Source organism: Antechinus flavipes, chromosome 3, assembly GCF_016432865.1.
Source record: "Antechinus flavipes isolate AdamAnt ecotype Samford, QLD, Australia chromosome 3, AdamAnt_v2, whole genome shotgun sequence".
Lineage (NCBI taxonomy): Eukaryota > Metazoa > Chordata > Mammalia > Dasyuromorphia > Dasyuridae > Antechinus > Antechinus flavipes.
In genome coordinates this window covers 476,199,760-476,214,693 of record NC_067400.1, presented here as the reverse complement: position 1 = coordinate 476,214,693, position 14,934 = coordinate 476,199,760, and the positions used below count along the sequence as shown (strand labels likewise).

Genomic DNA, 14,934 nt, shown 5'->3' with positions numbered 1-14,934 from the left:
GGGTGGGGGGAGGGAGGGAAGATGGTGATTACATAAACATCAGTGCTTCAAACAATGAGCAATCAGTAAGTGAGTCACTAACACATAAATACACACACACACACACACACACACACACACAAATTATTTAAATTTATATATATATATATATTTATATATTTATATATCAGTGATGAATCTTATCCAAAAAATGCTTGAACTTTGAAATCAAGACCTTATCAATAGAGATTAGCATCCTATAAAACAACTAAAAAACTTTCTTGAGGGTAAAGGAAATTTTTATTTTTAGAGAGAAATGCAACAATAAAAATGTACAATAGAATTTCAATGAATCTATTTGTTTAATGGAATCACTCCAGTATAGAAATGGTTAACTTCCCTCTCTTAACTCCCAATCCCTTCCCAAATTGGTGAGTTTACGCCATGTAAGTTTTATTTTGTTTTGTTTCCTCCATCTCCTTTCTTCAGATTTATGACTCGATGAAAAGGACTTTACTGAAGACGGAAGTTGGACTGGACAGCACATGTGGAAAATATAGGCCAGGCCAAATGGTGGAGTAGTGGGTCTGAGGTTGATTGCCAAGTGGAGCTGAAGGATGAAGTCATCCAAGAGATTTCAGGCATCTACCAAACAGAAGAGTTTGGGAAACCTGACCCCTGGAAGGGGAGAAGGACACAGGGTAATTGAGTAGGAAGGAGAGACACACAGGTTCAACAGACATTGAAAAAGGGCTCCCTAGCTTTAGCATCTTATAATTGAATCCAAAGTGAAGGTCTGGACAGTGCTGCTGAGTTGACAGTTTTTCACATGGGCCGTTGTTTCCTGCCTGGAGAGCTTGCATTTCCAGGTTCTCAGTCATTCCCTTCATAGGAAGCAGCTGGGATTATTTTTGCCCATCCACTTCAATGCCATCACCAATGTACCCAGCTACTACCTTGTTTGTGCCAGCTGCACAACTCCAGAAGCTGAGCCCAGCTCTGCCTCTCTGAGTGGAAAATATCACATCTCTTGGAAAATACCTAATGACCCAGCTGATGAAAGTGCTAACCAAGCTCACTGGGGACACCTGCACTTGGACTTAGACTTGACCCCCCCCCCTCCTGATCCCTTGATCCCAAAAGACTCAGAAAGTTGGGATCACAGTCTTAGCAGCATTTCTAAAGGACAGAAAGTATTAGCTATACCATAAGTAATGCTATACCAAGTATTAGGACAGGAATTATAACAACAACTATATCAGTTCCTCTTTCCTGTTGGGATCAAGCATGCATAACATGAACATACACACACACAGCAGTGGTTTTGCTTTTGTACCTCAAATTGCAAATTAATAAATATGCTTATCAGCAAGCATATTATTATATGTGTGTTTACAAGTAGGCAGATTCTTCTTTTGTGAAATCACAAGAAGAAACTCCAACTGTGATACCTAGTTGGTGTTAAATACTATACTGATTAATAACAATAGTGTGAATCATATACAGACTGAGAGATAGGTCTGAGGGAGTTACAGTCTGCCCAAGTTTTATCATCTTTCTCAAAGGATCATTATCATACCCTGCAAGAATAATTTCAGTTCTTCCTACATTTTTCTTTAAAATGAGGTCATTAAATTTTTTATCTCTATTTGATTACAGGATGCAGAACTCTATCAGTTACCAAAACAAATTAATTCATTTGCAAATGTATCAGAAACATTCACATCATGTCTATGATAATTTATTTAAGCACCAATTATATTTAAGGTATTATGCTATGTTCTGGAGGAGGAAGAGCATGTGTAAAAATGATCAATAAGACAGGATCTCTGGGACACAAATACTTATAAAACAAATTAGAATATAGTAAATATGCCTAAGAAGCACAAAGTGCTATGAGGAAGAGATAGGAGCATTAGGTCAGACAGGATACCTTGAGTTGGGCCAGCCTACAACATTTGTCCTTCCCTTGTTGGGCAATGGGAAGTCATTAAGCCTTAGACTAACTTTCTTTCTGGTCCTCAAATTTGTGTTAACCATAAGTGACTCTTATTCAAAGCTCTAAGGAGTTATTGTGGAAAGTGCCTTATAAACTGTAAAGTACGATATAAATGTGCTATCGCTACTACTATTATTGTTGCTACTGTTATTATTATTAGCAATATTATTACTGTTGATGTAGAAAAATTGATGAGCAAATGGACCATAGGGTTCTTATGCTATGAAAACAGCATGTCTAAGCATATATGATTTATGAAGTATCTATCCACATGGATGGAGCAGGATAAGTGATTGGCATTTTGATAGCACCAAAATATCATTTTTTTCATTTTAGCCATATCTCAAACAACTTTTTCCCTCCTCTCCCCTTTCCATGCCTATTTCTGGGATAATGTAAAACAAGAGTTCCAATTCATTCCCATGAAACTCAGAGGGTCAGAACTTTTTGGTTTTGAAGAACCCTTTAAGGAATTTTCTGGTGCCACTGGGGGGAAAATGTTCTTCAAATGAAGAAGCCGCAAGTCACCAATGCTATGCAGAATCTCAATCTGTGATGACTGAATATCTGGCAAGATTCCTTCTCCCATTTTTCTCCAAGGAGCCACTTGAGACAGGCTGATGCATGATCCCATGAGACAATCAAAGGAATTATATGGACATCTGATATGTCATACCCATGAGTAGGGATGCCAGGACACTGGTTCTATCCCTGTCTTTCCACAACCATGGTCTATAACCTCCCTTTATCTACATGTTGGAGTATAAGGAGATAAAAGCTTTGGCCCAACGTATATGCAGTGACATAGAACAAAGGGCATGATATTCTCCTAAAAGGAGAAGATATTCTTGTTATACAGCAAAGAGGCACCAAGATATGAATTCAAGGAAAAGGCAGAATTATATTCAAATGGGGCCATTCAAAAAATCCAACTCTTTCTTAGAGCTAAAAAACCCAGAATCACACTCAACTGGCTCTTGAAGCATATGAATAAAAAAGGAAGTAGAAGGTAGGTTATGTCTTGTTTTTCTACTATACTGGGTTCACCTTTCTGGGTCACCTGAATTAGGAATGGTACAACTTGTGGCTAATGAAACCAGTGTGCTGCTTTTTTTTTTTTTTTTTGGGGGGGGGTTGTTTTTGTTTTTAATTGTCATTGCTAAATAAAAGGAAACCATGAAGAGGCTTTCTGGTTCCTATAAATATTTCTTAATGAATGAGTAGTTTATTGGAAAAGACAAAGTTCTGAAGAAAGAGCATTTAGTATTTCAAAGATCTTTAGCTGCTGGGAGGATCTAATAATTTACCAAAATGACTTTAGGACACCCTCCCTCTGCTGCAGGAATGATGAGTAGCTCAACTTCTTTAACCCAAAACAAATTCATTCATATTCTTTCTTTCTCTCTCTCTCTCTCTCTCTCTCTCTCTCTCTCTCTCTCTCTCTCTCTCTCTCTCTCTCTCTCTCTCTCTCTCTCTCTCTCTTCTTTTTTCATTGTTGTTTAAAGAAAAATTTTGGCATGAAAACTTACTAGATGCAAGTAAATCCAGAAAGAATAAAATGCAACTTTTTATTTTAAGCAAGCAGAAAAAATGTTGAGGGATGGGGTTCCATGACTCTCATTTTAGATTGCCTGTTCCTATGTTCATCCATTCAGCTCTTGTGACAGAGACAGGAAGAATTCTACTATAACTCAAGAAGTGAGGTGGGGGAAAGTGTGTTTTTAAATTGAATTGCTAAAAATAAGACTATCTAATAATTCCCTTGGCCAAAGGTGAAAATAATCATTCAGACTCCTATATTCCACAAACAGAATGAGCTGATAATAGTACTTAAATGGTAATTTCAGGATCTCAGAGCAGTAAATGGATGGAAATCATGAAAATCAGCAGACTATGGAAAAAAAAAAAAAAACCATTTGCTGCTTTCGCCCAACACCTAGGCCACACATGGCTAAGGTGAAGGAAACCTCCATTTCTATTAATTAATTGTCATCTTGATTTACCCACCAAGGATGCTTATTATCACTCTTAAGATAGGTTCAGAGGAAAATAAAAACTTAATTTGAATTGAAGTCCAAAATATTAATTTTGGTGAGCCAAATTAGAATCTTGGCTCTGCTACTTACAGTGAAGGTAATCTTTGACAAATTCCTTTATTTCTCTGGACCTTAGTTTTGTTATCTGTAAAATGGGTATGCATATCTTCTAGGAGTATTTTGTAATTCTATAGGGTTCTATCTGTTCAACCTTTTGTTTCTATTATAAATGAGCATTGGGGAGTTATCTATTTTTGTTTTCTCTTTCATCAGATGGACAGAGAAAAGCTGGCCTTGAAATGATCTGTAGCAAATCTAGGTATATAGTATTTCCTCTACCTTCACCCAAGGAATTGGACCACAGACCTGCTTTAGTTAAGGAGAGCAGCACCTTTGCAGGAAAATCACCACCATAGCACTAGCAAAAATTATGAGAAATTTATAAAGCTTCTTTATATGCTTGATCCAAGACAGGGAAAATAGCATTTCATTTCACCTCTTCCTCTTAAATAAAGAAAATCCTATGTTTTAATCTTATTTTCATTATGTGTGCCTAAAGTAAGAACAATAAAAAGAGCAGAGGACAGAGCACTGGGGAAATAATTATAAGTCTTGGCTGCCACATTTCAGTCTCAGAATTAGGAGGAAACTCCAAAACCAACCTGTAGCTGAACAAAAATCCCCTCTACAATAGATATGACTCTTGGTCATTCAGTCTTTGTTTAAATGTTTCCTTTATGGTCAAATCATTATTTCTCAGAGTGACGCATTCTCCTTTAGGATAATTCTAAATGTTGGGAAGTTCTTAATGTTGAGCCAAAGCCTACCTCTCTGTTTAAGAAATCTGGCTACATTTCTGCTCCAGTCAAAGACTCAACAGGATCCAACACCAATGTGTTTGTCCTATTTCTTCTGTACAGTTTGCATTTTTGTCTCTCCTTCTAAATAATATGCTGTTTTTTGACATCTTTCACAAGCTCTCCTAATGTTCCCAGTCAGCAGAATATTACTCAAAAAAAAAAAAAAAAAAAAAGGCAAGAAAAGGATGGACAGATGATCCCTATTTCACCCTCTGATGACCTGACATGACCAAAAATGCAAACTTGGGTCTCTTGTTACAACCTCTTGGGCTCCACTGCCAATCCACACAGCCACTGACGGAAATTCACACTGTTTGGATGTAACATGCCAACTTGGAGGGAGATGCCACTTCTTAGAAGGAAGCTTGTTCTGTAATAAAAACTAGGGTTCTAAGAGAAGTCAGCATATGCCCCAGACTACACGGAGAAATCATCTGGCCCCTTCAGAGTAGCCTGAGAAAGAAGCCTCCAGATAGATGTGGATTTAACATCTGTAGGAAGTGACCTCAGTCCATCTCCCTCCCCTTCCCCAAAAGGAGTTTTAACACATTATTCCCACTGAAGTGCTGAGGATTTGGTGACTCACTAGACTCACACATGGTTCCAATGAGCCCTTGACCATTACATGGTGGGGAGCAGGAAAAACAAATGAAAGCAGTTGTAATTCAGCAGCAAGAACTCAGATCTGCCAGACAAAGGAGCTCCAATGCATTTTCCCAAATTCAGTCAGGCACCTGACATGCGAAAGCTATTTTTAATCGCTGGATTTATTTCTTTCCTATTCCCTCTTCCTCCACCTCAGCAAACTTTACTGAGTCAGGGCAAAACCCAAATCAGTTCCAGGTGTTTAGGGAAACCCAGAAGAGGCTCTTCCGTTTCATGATCCAAGCCAGAAAACAGAACCTTCCCCTGGACCCCGGAGCCAAGTTTTCTTGTTTCTCCATAGAGCAGGTTAAATCTCTCATTTCCTTTGGGCAAATGGCCTCACAGGGGAAACAGCCAGCTGAATGCCTGTGCCCATCTGGAATGGCTCTGGATATTGGGTTTTCTCAAGCAGCAAAGACAAGTCTTCGATCCATATAACTTGGATAACATGTATCCACATATGTTTGTGCATACCTGCCTATACTAAGTACTACAAACTACCTCAAAAGCACGCTGTCCTTATTCACAAGAAGCTTTAGCTCTCATGTTATTTGTCAATAGCCATTGATGGCCCATTCCTCAAAGGAGAAGCAATAAAATGGAGATACTATCTTACACACATCTCAAGAAGGTTAATTGTTAATATAGTAAAGTTATTTCCAAGCAAATAAAAAAAGAGAAAAAAGTAAATTTCTGTCCTATTGTGTTCCATTCTATGTGCCCCCTTTTAGAGAGACATTGACAAACTAGAATCTACTTGAGAAAGGAGAAGATTAGATAGTAAAGAGATTTTTAATTATGTCACATGAAAATCAGTGGAAGAAACTGAGGATACTTAATCTGAATGAAAAAAAACTCAGATGAGACTCCTGCATCCCCCCCCCAAAAAAAAAAATCATTGATTTTGAGCTAGTCAAGAACTTGGAGATCATCTAATTCAACACTTACTTTTTAAAAAAAAAAGTTTTTTTGGTTCTTTTTTCTTTTCTTAAGATTACCATCTCTTCCCAATGACTCTATCCATTCCCCATCCTTAACAGAACTCTCCTTTCTAACAAGTATTGTTAAAAAATACTAAATCAACACATTTAGAATATCACTAAAATTGTTGAAGTATTTAAGAACTCAAGGCTTGGAATAAGTAAATCTGGATTCAAATTCTACTTCAAACAGTAACTAGATCTGTGACCCATGGCAGATCATCTAATCTCTATTTGCCTCCAGAATTTCCTTATCTATAAAAGTTAGGATGTTGGACTCAAACTTTGAGATGACTTTCTAGCTCTAAATCTATGATCCTCTAACATCTGTGCTGGAAGGCAGGGGCCATGCTTCACTATCCATCTTCTGAAGTCATGACTAATGACTGTATTAATCAGAATTTTGATGGGTTTCACTGTTCTTTTAAAATACTATAGCAATTATATAAATTGCTTTTCTGATTCTGCTTACTTCATTCTGCATCAGCTCATATATATATGAGCAAATTACAAATGATAGTCATCGATTAAAACATAGTAGGAACAATCCAGGATAATATTTAGAACAAATTACAAATTGTAGTCATTATAAGTCCTCCCAAGTTTCTCTAAATTCTCCATGTTCACCAGTTCTTATAGTGCAATAATATTCCTTTATATTTATTACAATTTATTCACTTATTCTTCAATTAATGGACACTTACAACCTTGTATTTATTTTCTACTACAAAAGTTACAGTACTTAATAATTATATATATATGTGGTACCTCTGTTTCTCTTTGGCCTTCTTGAGCTGAAGACCTTGCAATGTTATCACTGGGTCAAAGGATATGTAAAGTTTAGTGACTTAGTTTTTAGTGTAAATTATCAATTCATAATTTCAACAATAGCTATTATTATTATTCCTGTTGTCCCTTTTCATCTTTGCCCATCTAATGTCAACCATTTTCTTTTATAGATGTGAAAACTGAAAGGGAAAGAGATAATTTGCCCAAAGTTACATAAGTCAAATGTAGCAAAGAATTTGAACCCAGGTTCTCTGCCTTTAAATACAGGATTGTTTCCATTACATATTAAATAAGTACCAATTTCAAATATTCTAAGGGCCTACATAGTAAAAAACTAGACTTGCTCTTTATAGTTTTATAAGAGAAAAATCAGAATTTTTGGATAAAAGGTAGAGAGGGAGATAGATTTCAGAACAACATAATAAATGTCTTTTTAATAATTAAAGCTGTTCAGAATAAAATGAATGGAGAGGTGAAAAGTGGGGAGCTCCCTGATACTGGTGGTATGCAAGCAGAAACTGAATGATCACAAGTCAGGGATGTTTAAGAAGAGATTCATGCAGTTGAATAGATTATGTCCTCCCAGCTCCCTTGCAACACTGAAATATTGGATATTTTTGTTTTTGTAACTGCAAGGTCTTTTTGATATGTCAGCAGTTTCATCATTAAGTCACCATCATCAACGAATATAAGGCTGCCATAATTCTGCATCCTAGACCCTAAATTAAATTCTCTTCTCTTTCTCTGACCCATCAATCTTTTAAACTTTTAAAAAATATCAAACTTCTGACACAGAACTAAGATGTGACTTTCTGCTTCCTAAAACTATCTGCCGTATTATGTATTTGATGAAAACCAAACTGCTATATCTTTTCCTAAGCACTTTTGCCTGTAAGTTTGTAAATCATTTATATGTCCTTTAAAGGAATATTTGCTCTAGCCATTAAAATTCTCATTTACTGGGGTCATTTAAATGTTATAGTTCCAAGAATCATTGAAGTTTCAGTTTTTGTTTTTGCTTTTAGGAGAAAGTTTTTTTATTGAGGCAAAACTATAATATCTTTCAAACAAGCTTTACACCTGTTGGAGTGACTCTGTATACAGTATCTCATTCATTTTTTATACTACCCTTATTCTGGAGGGATCCCAAAAAAATTTTTTAAAAATATATTCTCCCTCCTTATAAAGGTCACAAGAATAATTGTTACTCTACCTGGATGGAAAAATACAAAAGAAATCCTTCCAATTCCAAGGGCTTTATAAATGTCATATCCATTCTGAGTCATATTCATCTTCTACTCCTAACTTCATTTAAAGTGTCATATTACTCAAAGAACCAGTAATGTTACATTCAAAATCTTCTATCTTGCTTCCATCCTTCAAGTCACTTTTTGGAGGAAGTATGAGACTATTGTCACTTCTAGGTTCTCATACCCTCTGGGGTGCTCCTCAATTTGGGCAGATATATTTTTAAAGAAATCTCTATCTCTGTGTCTTTCCTCTCTCTCTACCTGTCTCTCTGTCTCTATCTCTCTCTTTTTTCCCTTCTATCCTTATCTTTTTATAAATTGTGAAAGCTAAGACAAATAAATGGATGGAAAATATAAGTACATTTCTCCTCATTTTTGCTATTTATTTGCTAGAGTAAAAGTTTTATTTGGAGGAAGGAATGATTCTTAATCCCCCACACATTTCACAGAGACAGCTGCTACAGCCCAGAGACTTGAAACACTCAAAGGTTGCTCCCTTTCCTCTACTGAATCAGTCTCTCTGACCAGGAACATTTGTTAGCCTTGTGCTAAGGCTGGGCTTCAGGCCCAATTGGCTTTTTGTTTAAAAGGCAAGGTGGAGAGTAGGAGGGGTTTGGAAAATTAAAAGTTCAATTCAGTTGGGCAAGGTGGGCAATGAAGACACTTCTCACTGGGCAAAGCAGACGACATGGGCAAAAGAAATGGGGTAGAGACCATTTATTTAGGCTGGACCAGTTGAAGTTTTTCTGCACTTTTGAACTGTTTTCTCAAGGCCTGCCTCTCCCTCCTACGCAGGAAGCAAACACAGAGACAGGAATCTTCCAACTAGAGCTCCTGTCTCCCAGACCTAACCCCTGGGGGAAAAAAAAAAAAAAAGAGGAGAAGGTACAATTTGGGAATGAAGAGAGAACAAGGAAAAAAGAGAAAAAGAACAGAGATCTGGAGTCAGGGAATAAGAGTAGAAAGTGTAATTAGAACAGAAAGCCAGAAGGTAGGAGAAGAGAGTGGGGAAGAGAGACAAAACTGAAGAATCCCAGAGGAAAGAAAGAATAACAGAGGATTCATAAAAAAGAGAGTGAAGAAAGACAAAGATGAAGGAAGAAAGGAAGATGAATAAGGGGATCAAGAAAGACAAATACATCACAGAATCTTTGGCACTAGAAGGATTTATATTATCTAGTCACAGAATCTTAAGAGCTGGAAGAAAACTCAGGGACTATATGGTCCAACTTGGATTCTATGTCTGTAGAATGTCCCTAACAAATGCTTAAGTTCTTTCTACTTAAAAACATTTACTGAGAGAGATACTACAGCTTCTAGGGGTAGGTGATTTCCACTTCAGAATAGCTCTAATTGTTCAGAAATTTATGACAACCCTAATCCCCCTTACTTCAAAAACGTAAATTTGTCTTTCTGCAACTCCCACCAATTGCACCTAGTTCTACCCTCTTCAAATATTCAAAAATAGTTACCATGTCTTTCATCAAGTTTTTTCTTCTTTATACTACCCCAAATGCTTTCATCTTTTTCTTTAATAGGATAGTGATGATCATGGTCTCTTCAGGATCAATCCCCTCATTTTCTAGATGAATGAACTGAAGCTTATATAGGTGAGGGAAGCAGGATCATACCACCGGGTTTTTTTGTTTGTTTGTTTTTGTTTTTGCAGAACTGGGACAATGTCTCAGGTCTCCTAGTTACCAGACCAGTGCTTGCTTTCCCTATATTATATATTATATACTATCAGGTAATTACAGATTAACTCATAATGGGGAAGATGTGGCTAGAGAGCAGTTGCCTAGGGAAAGAAATTTGGAAATTGAGGCACAGAGAAAAATGTCCTGGAGAAAGAAGAAAAATCATATGAGATCTTGGTATAGCAGAATCAGGCTATAATTTAAAGAATGTACCCATCTGGCCTCAGACACTTAACACTTCCTAGCTATGTGGCCTAGGCAAGTCACTGAACCCTAATTGCTGTAGCAAAAAAAAAAAAAAAAAAAAAAAAAAAGAACTTATCCTCTCAGCCTACCTTTGAACTTCCAAGTAATAATGCCACATTTCTAATCCCAAGGGACTCATTCCCAGAATAGAATATTTCCAAAAATAGCCTTCTTTAGACTTTCTTGCCAACAGCCTCATTTTGCAATTAAGAATCTCAAGGAACTCCAAGAACAAGCCATTCACCCAAAGATACAAAATAAATCAATAAAAGTGAGGGCATGCCCTGTCAATTCAGCAAATCTCTCTTACTGCATAATTCCCATAGGTTTTCAATATTTCAAGCAACTAATAAGCATTTATTAAGCACCAGTATGTGTCAATATTAAGTACTTACAAGCACCATTCTTTGGTGCTAGAGATTCAAGTACAAAATATGAATCAATCCTACTTGAAAATGCTTTCAAGAAAGAGTCTTGGTTGTAATAAATAATATTTTAAAAATTGACATTGTCTATATTTTTCAAAAGCATCTATTTTCCTCATATTTATATGTTACATAAATGTGTGTGTGTGTATATATATATATATATATGTATACATATATATTTGTGTGTATACATATATATTATATATAAAAATGTATATATATAGATATATAGATATATAGATATGTATTTTTTTTTTTTTGCTTTTTTGCTGAGGCAATTGGGGTTAAGTGATTTGCCCAGAGTCACACAACTAGGAAGTGTTACAAGTCTGAGACCATATTTGAACTCAGGTTCTCCTGACTTCAGGGCTAGTGCTCTATCGACTGCACCACCTAACTGCTCCCAAGTGTATATTTTTAAAACCAGAAAAGGTTCCTTTTTTCCAATGGAAAATCAGAAATGAAAGATGGTCTTCAAAAACTCCTTGAAGAGTTCACTAAAACACCATATCTTATTGCTTCAAAAAGAAAAACAAATTGGAAATTATTTTTACATTCGGAAGCTTTTTGTATGCAAATGTGCTTTCCTTTTAATAAATAAATCAGAAGAGGAGAAAAATACACACAAATCCATTTTTACTAGTAGAACTATCTGCTTTTGACCTATGGAAAATCCAGACCATTTCAAACACATTTCCCTCATACTAGTTCTGGAAAGTGCCAAGGAAAAAGAGGGAAGAGGATAGCTGACTGTTAATGTGCCAACTACTTGTGATGAAATAGTGCCCTATAAAGATTGCCACAGGCCTGAAACCAGAGATAAATATATGCCATCAAGAGTAGCATGTATCTCATAGAATTGTTTTGAGAATCAAATTAGATAATATATGAAAATCACTCTGAAAATTTAAAGTGATACAAATAGTAGGTATCATAATTTTTATTAATATCATCATCATTATTATTACATTAGAAATTGGATGCAGCATCCTGGATATATTCAACCACATTTACCAACTTCATGAAAAGTAATTACTACTAGTATCTTTAAGTTTATATAGTTATATCTAAATAGAGCAGTTAACAAGAGTCAAGATCTGAAACCAAATCTGGTTGCAGACATTTACTAGTTATGTGACCCTGAGCAAGCTACTCTCTGCCTCAGTTTCTTTGTTCCTACTTCCCAGAGTTGTTGTAAGGCTCCAATGACCTAATATTTATAAAATGCCTAACCCAGTGCTTGACACATATAAATGCTAGCTATTATTATGCCATCATTGAATCCTAGAAGTTGAAAGAAAAGATCATTTAGACCAATCTTCCACCCAAAGAAGCAATCTTTTCTACAACATCCCCAACAAAGAGTTATTCAACTGTTGCTTGAACATCCCAGGAGTGGAGAGCTCATTACTTTTTGAGGCACCCCATTCCATTTACGGATAGCTCAAACTATTAGAACATTCTTTCTCACTGTGAGACAAAATCTGTTTCCCTTTAATTTGCATATACATACACACATATGTATATGTAGGTTTTTTGTTTAGGACATAAAAGATATGGATTCTAGTGACAGCCCTGCCAATGTACTAACCAGGTGATCTTGGCAGAGTTCCTTAACTGAACTCCATTTATCAAAAAGAGGAGGAACAGGGGGTTCTTACACAGGTATTTGGGAGAACTAAATAAGGTAATAGATATGAAAGCACTTTGTAATCAAAAAGTGTTTATATAAATGTGATTTGTTATATCAAGTCTTATTCTTTCCTCTGCACTACACGGAATAAACTAATCCTTCTTTTATATGGAGTCTTTCCAATATCTAAAGGTAGATGTTATAGCACTCCTAAATATTGTTTTCTCCAGACTTAATATCTTTTCTTTCTGCTATTCTGTAAATAAGGAGATCCAGACTCTTCACTATGCTAGTCATCCTCTCTTGCATGTTTTCTATGCTGTCCTGATGCTTCCTAAAACTGCAAGATGAACAGGACTTAATATTCCAAAGAGCCTATTCCACAGGGTACTTGTGAGATTCAATGAGATAATGTATATAAAATGTTAGTTATGCTCACAAGTGCCTGAATTATGATGAGTGTAGTGAGAATGAAAATGAAAGAACATATTCATGAGATATTATGGAGAAAGAACTAGCAGGAAGGTGAATGAACTAGAGGAATGGAACACTGCCAGTACTGTCAGGCTCAAATGATTATGTTGGTGAGTTTAACTCACTAATAAGGGAGTTGGTAGGGGAGGATATGTTCAAAAATAAAATTGTTGGAAAATATTAATAATTTTTTTTAATTATAAAAGAACTGAGGACTCGATAAGTGGTGGGAATAGGAAGCAAGGGTAGTGGGAAGAAAGAGAAGGAAAAGGAAGAAGAGGAAGAGGAGAGGAATGAGGAGGAGGAGGAGGAGAGGAGAAGAAAAAAGAGGAGGGAGAAGATTTAAAATTTATATAATGCTATTATGTTTGCAAGACATTTTATATATGTTATCTCATAAGTTTTCAGACTAGATGACTGGGAAAAAGATGATATCATCAATAGAAATGGAGAAGCTAGAGGGAAGAGGAGATTTGAAGACAAAGGTCAAAAGTTCAATTCAGCAGAAAATGTTGAATTTGAGGTAATAGCAGTTCATCCAAGTGGCCAGATCTACAACTAGAAATATTGACTGGAGCTTTGGAAAGAAATTAGAGGTACACATATCCTGGAAATCATCTCATAAAGATGCTAACCAAATGGCTGGCAATAAATGCTATCATTGGGGAAAGAAGGCCAAGGACAGAATCTTGAGAGATATTCATATGCAAGAGATAGGAGGAAAATGAGAAGCTTAGGACTGTATTAGTCTTCTTAGCAATCACATTACACCTGAGCTAATATTGTGCTCACAGTATAGTAGGTCCTTGACAATATTTTCAAATGAACTGCTATCAAATTACACGATCCACATCTTTTATTTCATTTTTCTTAATCTAAAAATAAGATTTTACAATTGTCCCAATTAGATTTCATCTTGTTGGTTTCAGCTCATTTTTCTAGCTCAGCAGTCTTTTTGCATATTGATTCCATCTTTCAATATGTTAACTATCCTTCTTTGATCTGTATGCTTCCCAGTTTGCTAAGCATGGCTTTTATATTATCATACAAGTACATGGTTTTAAAAGTTTTGAACAGGACAGGGCCAAAAGTGATCTTTTTCCAGGTTCTTATTAATCTATGAACACTCTCTGGGTTCAACCCATCCCAAATCCATCCGAGGATGTTATCATCCAGTCTGTATTTCTTGCCTATGACATATTCTATGAGGAACAACAAGATTATGTGATAATCAACTGTGATGAATATGGCTCTTTTCAACAATGAGGTGATTCAAGACAATTCAAATAGACTTGAGATGGAAAGAGTCATCACATCTAGAGAGAATTATGGAGACTGAATGTGAATCAAAGCATCATATTTTCACCTTTTGTTGTTGTTTGTTTGGTTTTTTCCCTTCTTTCTCATGTTTTTCTTTCTTTTTCATCTAATTTTTCTGCAGAATGATGTGGAAATATGTTTAGAAGAATTGCACATGTTTAAACTATATTGGATTGCTTGTGGTCTAGGGGAAGGGGAAGAGAGGGAGAAAAATTTGGAACACAAGGTTTTACAAAGATGAATGTTGAAAACTATCTTAGCAAGCATTGGGAATAATAAAAAGTTATTGTCTTAAAAAATAAAAAATATACTGTGAATCTTGATCTTCCATTAAGTTGATTCTCTCTTGAGAACCAGAATTAAAGAACTTAAAGGTTCTTTAAGAAGCAATGATATGCTGTAGCCAAATAGTACCAACTCTCCAGAATCAACTGTTAAATTTTTGGTATGAGCATTGAAGATCTACAAATCAGGTGAGAAAATCTTAACAATGCAGATTAAACTTGAAAGCCAATCCAGTTCAATTCCCCCTTCTGCTGATAAAAAATTTATTCAAATTATTCAGCCAGTAAGTGATAGATGGGACTTAAACCCAAGT

The 14,934-nt window shown here is 35.8% G+C and overlaps 1 protein-coding gene across 1 annotated transcript in view; it reads right to left on the bottom strand.

Annotated features, from left to right (window-relative positions):
- Positions 1 to 14,934, bottom strand: part of ETS1 (ETS proto-oncogene 1, transcription factor) — an 83,853-nt gene that overhangs the window by 41,336 nt on the left and 27,583 nt on the right. The window lies entirely within an intron of this gene.